The sequence below is a fragment of the Cupressus sempervirens genome, chromosome 11 (genome assembly GCF_028749045.1).
Source record: "Cupressus sempervirens isolate cs-2001-9-10 chromosome 11, ASM2874904v1, whole genome shotgun sequence".
Classification (NCBI taxonomy): domain Eukaryota; kingdom Viridiplantae; phylum Streptophyta; class Pinopsida; order Cupressales; family Cupressaceae; genus Cupressus; species Cupressus sempervirens.
Genome location: NC_143128.1, coordinates 397261892 through 397268786, shown reverse-complemented (window position 1 = coordinate 397268786; position 6895 = coordinate 397261892). Strand labels below are relative to the sequence as shown.

Genomic DNA, 6895 nt, shown 5'->3' with positions numbered 1-6895 from the left:
TTAATAAATGTCGAGCTAAGAGTATCTTCATGTCAAAATGGAAAATGTCATAATCCATAGAACTAATCATGTCATTTAAGTCACACATTACTTTTTACCACATCATTCTAAGACAAATTTTTATCATATAGATAGATCTCTTATCTGATCCTAAAATAGATATGTAATTATGAATAGTCTTTCACTCAATTTCTAGAATACATTTTTTATAATTAATTTTTTTAATTAGATAGGTATTCAATGCTTCTTTAGCTATGTACATTACTTCAATAGTAATGGTTTCAATCCCCTTTTGTCGTGCAAATTTTTCAGTATTTCTTTCAACCTTTTCTCTGGCAAAGTGAGGAATTTTACTTAATTCTAGTTGACTTTTGAGATTCCAAATTAGACCTATATCCATAGATATAAATTTGGATATTATTTCTTTACTATCATGACCACCAAAAATATCTAGAAGATGGTACTCCATACCCAGAGAAAATGAGTTATAAATTAAATTAGTTATCTGATTAGTACCTCCGTAACCTAAAAAAGGTCAATATCCCAAAGGAGAGTTTTGTATATGAACTAGTGCAAAAATAACTCCACACGGAATATCAATATGTTTACCAATATGACATTCCATTTGAGTACCAAATATTGTAGATGGTTCCGTGTGAGCAATCATATCTCCTACCTTAGCATGATCATCTGTGATCATTATTTCATCGCAGAAACCTTGAATTTTCTCTTTGAACCATTCCACATTATGTTTGCAATAAGTACCTGCACAACTGACATGAATCCCCATTTCTCAAACAAGTATCTTAGTGACTGAAGTAGCATGAGTTGTACAACCAAAAACAACTATTTATTTACCCGTCAAATTTTGACAATCAAGAGATCTTGAAAACCAAGCAGCTTGGGAAACAAATCAAGTTTTTTTATCGATATAAGGTTCATAATCCACTCTTTTATTCGATGAACTAAGAGTCAACATATTCACATTTTTTTGAATTTGGAAAATCCACTCCGCCATATCTACAGATCCAATGGGAGCTATAGATATGTAAGGCATCCCATATTCTTTATTTAAATATACTATTATCATTAATCCAACTTCATGATAAGGAATTAAATTGAACCAAGATTTTGGTAAATTTTTAAGATCTTCTACAGATCCTCCTTTAGGAATTATTTGATTAATTTCAATATCCAGATCTTTTAATAAACGTCTTAATCACGACAATCATGTTAATTATGAAAACCCAATGTAAAAATTCCAATTATATTGATAGAAGGCACATTAGTAATAAATTGATCCCATTTTTCTTGTCTATGACATCTATCTAAATAATATCGAACCACTTGTTCTAAAGTTTTATCCACTGCTTGAATTTCATTTACTTGATAATGATCAAAATCTGTAAAAATGATGTTAGAATCAAAAATTATGGATGCTCTATTCACAAAGTTTTGTAAATCTTCTTGCAAAATACTAGAGGTAAATTTTGGTGTCAATATAATAATATCAGGGTGTTCCTCTTTATCTTTCTAGAGAATATTATCCACAGCTCTTTCTTGAGATCCACATACTAGTACGTGACGATCTACTAGGCTAGCAGTTGGGGCAGTAAAATCTCTTTCACATTCTAACATAGAACACATTACATTAAAATAATCATCTCCTAGAGGAGCATGCATAATGGCATGCACATTTTTGAAAGAACTAGCTACTTGTAGGGTTCCAATATGAGCAAGACCAGCATACATCCAATAGGCTAATTTAACTTTATCTCTATCTCAATTTGATCTGTATTACAATTCTACACAGCAAAAATATCCCTTTCTCTATTTAGAATCTTATTGAAATCATATTTCCCTTCTATAAGTCTTTTTTTTTCAATTCAATAATATTGTTCCACTTGGGATGGAAGGATTCAAACCTTTGAAATAATAGGACCAAAACCTGCTGCCTTACCACTTGGCCATGCCCCATTATTTTTTTATAATAATCCATTAAGATAAATTGACATAATGTTTTGAATCTAAATTGCATCATTATAATTCGATTCATTATGCAATTATGCATAACCGAAGGGTCAAATATTCTGGAGTTAATTAGATATCTAACTATAGGGGAACCTAAAAAGAAACAAGAATATACATTCATTGGTCATTCCCTATCAAAATAGGTAAAATATTGTATAAATAAATGATCCCTTCCAACTCGAAGACTAAAAGTCTAATCTTGTTGAACAATTCGATTGATTGGCAAAATACTTTTAGATCTTTACATTATTCATCAGAGAAACAAAATTTTAGGTATCCTCAACTTCCATATTTGTCTAGACAATGCCACTTTTCATTTGAATAATCCAATTTTTAGTAAATTGCCTGAAGCTTATGCAATTTTTGATCCAATTGTTAATGTAATGCCCATTATCCCTCTTTTCTTTTTTTAATTAGCCTTTGCTTGGCAAGCTTCCATAAGTTTTCGATAATGGTAATCTAAGTTTTTATTGATTTTTTTTTGTATCGCTTAATATGGAAAAAACATTTTTTTTTCTATCATTTTATGATTAGTTAGTTGTTACAATTTAACTATTTCTAATTGGATCATTTTAATTAACTAAATTGATGTAACACTCTTTTTCCTTGTTCTAATTTTTATTTTGTGATACATCTATTCTCAATAGATCAAAATAACTTTAGTCAATATCAATGGCATCACAGTTGCAGTTTAGGTGATTAGCTAGTGACTAGAATATGTTATTAGAAGATAACATATCTTTTAATATTCTATTTAAAGAACGAGTAAAGATCATAATTTATCTATTCCAAAATTTCTTCTATTTTAGACATAGAATGTACTTGTTTCTATTGTTTTGTTGATTGTGATAATCTTAAACAAGTTTAGGATAGTTTAATAAGTATTCAAATTCCTATTTATCCTATTGAATTCTGAGCAAAGAAGAAAAGAGAAACAGAATAGATTCAATTTTGGGTCCCCAAGCCTACTTCCAACTCCTAGATAGGAACTTGCTATGTCTTTCTTCCTGTCCTAGACAAGTTGCATTCTAGATGACAGACATGATGTTAAAATGATGTTCCTCAATAAAGTAATCTTTGTATGGCTGAAATAATCAATATAATAACAATGTGTTCTTATGATGGACAAAAGCTTATATGTTATAACTCATGGTATTCAAGAACTTTTGAGGGTCGTAACTTCTGACCCCCACCTCTATTCTTCTTGAAATTTTCAATGTGGATTCATTAGGAGATGTTATCCTCTTAGAAACTTGTGCCTTTCTTCCTATTGGTGCCTTCTGAGTGCCAAATAAGGTGCATTCTTAATGTCAAAGTGCTCTGTACTTTCTCATGCATTTTGGGTTCCCCATAAGGCATGTTCAAAGTGTTGGATAAGGTGCAACCCAATGCATGCCCTAAGGTGAGAACGCAAGAGTTTCATGTTGGGTGTGATCATACTAGTGCTAGTGCACTGGATCCCATCAAAACTTTGTAGTTAAGTGCACTTGGGCCAGAGTAGTACTGGGATGGGTGACCTCTCAGGAAGTTCCAGTGTTGCACCCTTCTTTTACTTCTTAGACCATGTCATCATTATATTTGCACTACTCTTTTAGTGCTCAGAGCCCATTTTTGGTCACGCGTCCCCATTTCCTTTTGTTCCCCAATTCAAGTTCATTTTGGGTCCCCAAGCCTACTTCCAACTCCTAGATAGGAACTTGCTGCATCTTTCTTGTTGTCCCAGATGAGTTGCATTCTAGATGACAAACACAATGTTAAAATGATGTTCCTCAACAAGGTAATATCTGTATGGTTGAAATAGTCGATATAATAACAATGTGTTCTTATGATGGACAAAAGCTTATATGTTATAACTCATGGTATTCAAGAACTTTTGAGGGTTGTAATTTTTGATCCCCACCTCCATTCTTCTTGAAATTTTCAACGTGGATTCATTAGGAGATGTTATCCCCATAGAAACTTGTGCCTTTCTTCCTATTGGTGCCTTCTGAGTGCTAGATAAGGTGCATTCTTAATGTCAAAGTGCTCTTTACTTACTCATGCATTTTGGGTGCCCCATAAGGCATGTTCAAAGTATTGGATAAGGTGCATCCCATATAAGGTGCAACCCGATGCATGCCCTAAGGTGAGGACACAAGAGTTTCGTGTTAGGTGTGATCATACTAGCATTAGTGCACTGGATCCCATTAGAAATTTTTAGTTAAGCACACTTGGGCTAGAGTAGTATTGGGATGGGTGACCTCCCTGGAAGTCCCAGTGTTGCACCCTTCTTTTACTTCTTAGACTGTATCGTCATTATATTTGCACTACTCTTTTAGTTCTCAGAGCCCATTTTTGATCACGCGTCCATATAAAAAAAATCATATGCAAGGAGATCTTTATTACCATTTTAACAAATTAAATTGATCGACACGAGTTGATTTTTTGTTATGATATATTGCTAAAACAATAGCTAATCCAATAGCTTCTTTAGCAGCAACAATAGCTATAACAAAGATCGAAAAGATATCCCCCTTTACTTGCATACTATCAAAAAAAATATGAGAATGTTACTAGGTTTAAATTAATAACATTGAGTATTAGCTCAAGGCACATAAGTACTTTAACCATGTTTCGACTTATTACTAGCCCATAAATATTGATAGAGAATAAATAAGCACCTAAAAGAAGCACATGTTCGAGCATAATAATTCCTCATACCTTGATCTCTTCAAATACAAACAAAAGTTGTAGTTTCTAATTTACATGACATGATCTATGAAGATAAAACAACTTATTTATGCCACACGAGAGTTTTCATTTTCAAATTGTTTCTTCTTGACGAGCTATAGTAATTGCTCCTATAAGAGCAATTAGAAGAATTAGAGAAATAAGTTCAAATGGAAGTAAAAAATTAGTGAATAAATGAGCCCCAATACGTTGAATATTTTTTGTTAAATCTCGTTCTAACATTTGATCCCATTTTTGAGTCAGAGACATTCCAAACCATGATATGTTCAAGATAATAATAATTAGTGAAGAAAAAAGACTCGTACAAACCATTGAAGTAATGCTATCTCTAATAGTCTAGGGAGTGGCATAATTGGGATATTTTGGATTATTTATCAACATCACAGCAAATAGAATCAAAATATTAATAGCTCCTATGTAGATCACGATTTGTGCAACAGCTATGAAATCTGCGTTCAGTATAATATAGAAAAAAGATATACAAATTAGAACTAACCCCAATGAAAGAGTGGAATAAATTATATTAGTAAATAATGCTACTCCAATACCTCCTAATAGAAGAGTTAGCATTAGAGGAGCCAATAAAAGAATATCAAATATAGATTTAGATTGATTCATTATGTGTACAATAAATTTGAATATTATTTCCTCCCATTCACTAAATAAAAAGTGAGCCCATTTACCTATATGATATACTGGATTTGTAATTTCATTTGATATTGGCACTGATTAATTAATCTATAGCTCAATAATTGATTTTGATGAATCATACATCTGACATTATTAATGGGATGTCAATAGAATTATTTATTCCTAATTTGTAAAAAATTAGAAATATTTTGTTTATTAGATACTCTTTAATTGGAGCTCAATCTGAATAATCATAGAAATGATTTAATCATAAAATCTGTCCATAGTTTATTTAGACATATTAAGTTAATATGTTTAGCTCAGAATTGTTTGAATTTTTAAATCTTCAACAATGGATATTGGTAAACGTCCTAAAGCAATGTGATTATAATTTAATTCATGATGATCATAGGTCAAAAGTTCATATTCTTTAGTCATCGCGAGACAATTAGTGGGGCAATATTCGACACAATTTCCATAAAAGATACAAATTCCAAAATCAATACTATAATTTTCCAATCATTTTTTCCCCATATCTATTTTGACTTTCCAATCCACAATAGGTAGATTGATCAAGCATACATAGACACATACTTCACAAGCAATACATTTATCAAATTCAAAGTGGATCCTTCCGCGAAATCATTATGATGGGATCCATTTTTCATAGGGATATTGAATAGTAATAGGTAAATGATTCATGTGATATAAGGTAACCATAAAACCTTGCCCAATGTATCTCGCAGCCTGTATTGCTTGTTCACTATAATAGAAATTTTTTTCTCTACATAGATTTGATCTATCAAATTTGGATATATTGCAAAATTGATAAGACCCTCTTCATGAAGTAAAGAGAGTTAGTTATAATAAAATAAGTTGGAAAGAGGTTGTTAGTAAAAAATTACCCAAAGCAATAGGTAAAAGAAATTTCCACCCAAGATCCAATAATTGGTCCATTCTTATCCTAGGCAAGGTCCATCTTGCCATGATAGAAATAAATAAGAGAAGATAGTCTTTAGCTAATATAATTAGGATCCCAATTGTTATATTAATGACCCCACTAATTCCAGAAATAGAATCCCATTCAAAATTCTCTAGAAAGGGTATGAATGGAATTGATAAGTTCCACCTACCCAAGTAAAGAACTATTACAAATAATGAAGAAGTTAATAGATTTAGATAAGAAGCAATGTAAAATAAACCAAATTTGATACCCAAATATTCAGTTTGATAACCCACTACCAATTCTTCTTCCGCTTCTAGTAAATCAAAGGGAAATATTTCACATTCTACTAGAGATGAGATGGAAAAATCTAAAAACCCTATAGGTTGACACCACAAATTCCATCCTAAAAAACATATCTCCACTGTGCTTCAACTATATCAATTGTACTTGAACTATTCGATAATTATAGTTGACAGAAACATCACTATTTTCATCTCTATTCCAAAACCGTACATGAAACTTTCACTTCATACAGCTTCTCAATGGTCATTAAGAAAT

General features: G+C 31.5%; 1 pseudogene; it reads left to right on the top strand.

Annotated features, from left to right (window-relative positions):
• Nucleotides 1-3457: 3457 nt before the first annotated feature.
• On the top strand, nt 3458-3576 carry LOC149529803 (5S ribosomal RNA; annotated as a pseudogene).
• Nucleotides 3577-6895: the final 3319 nt, after the last annotated feature.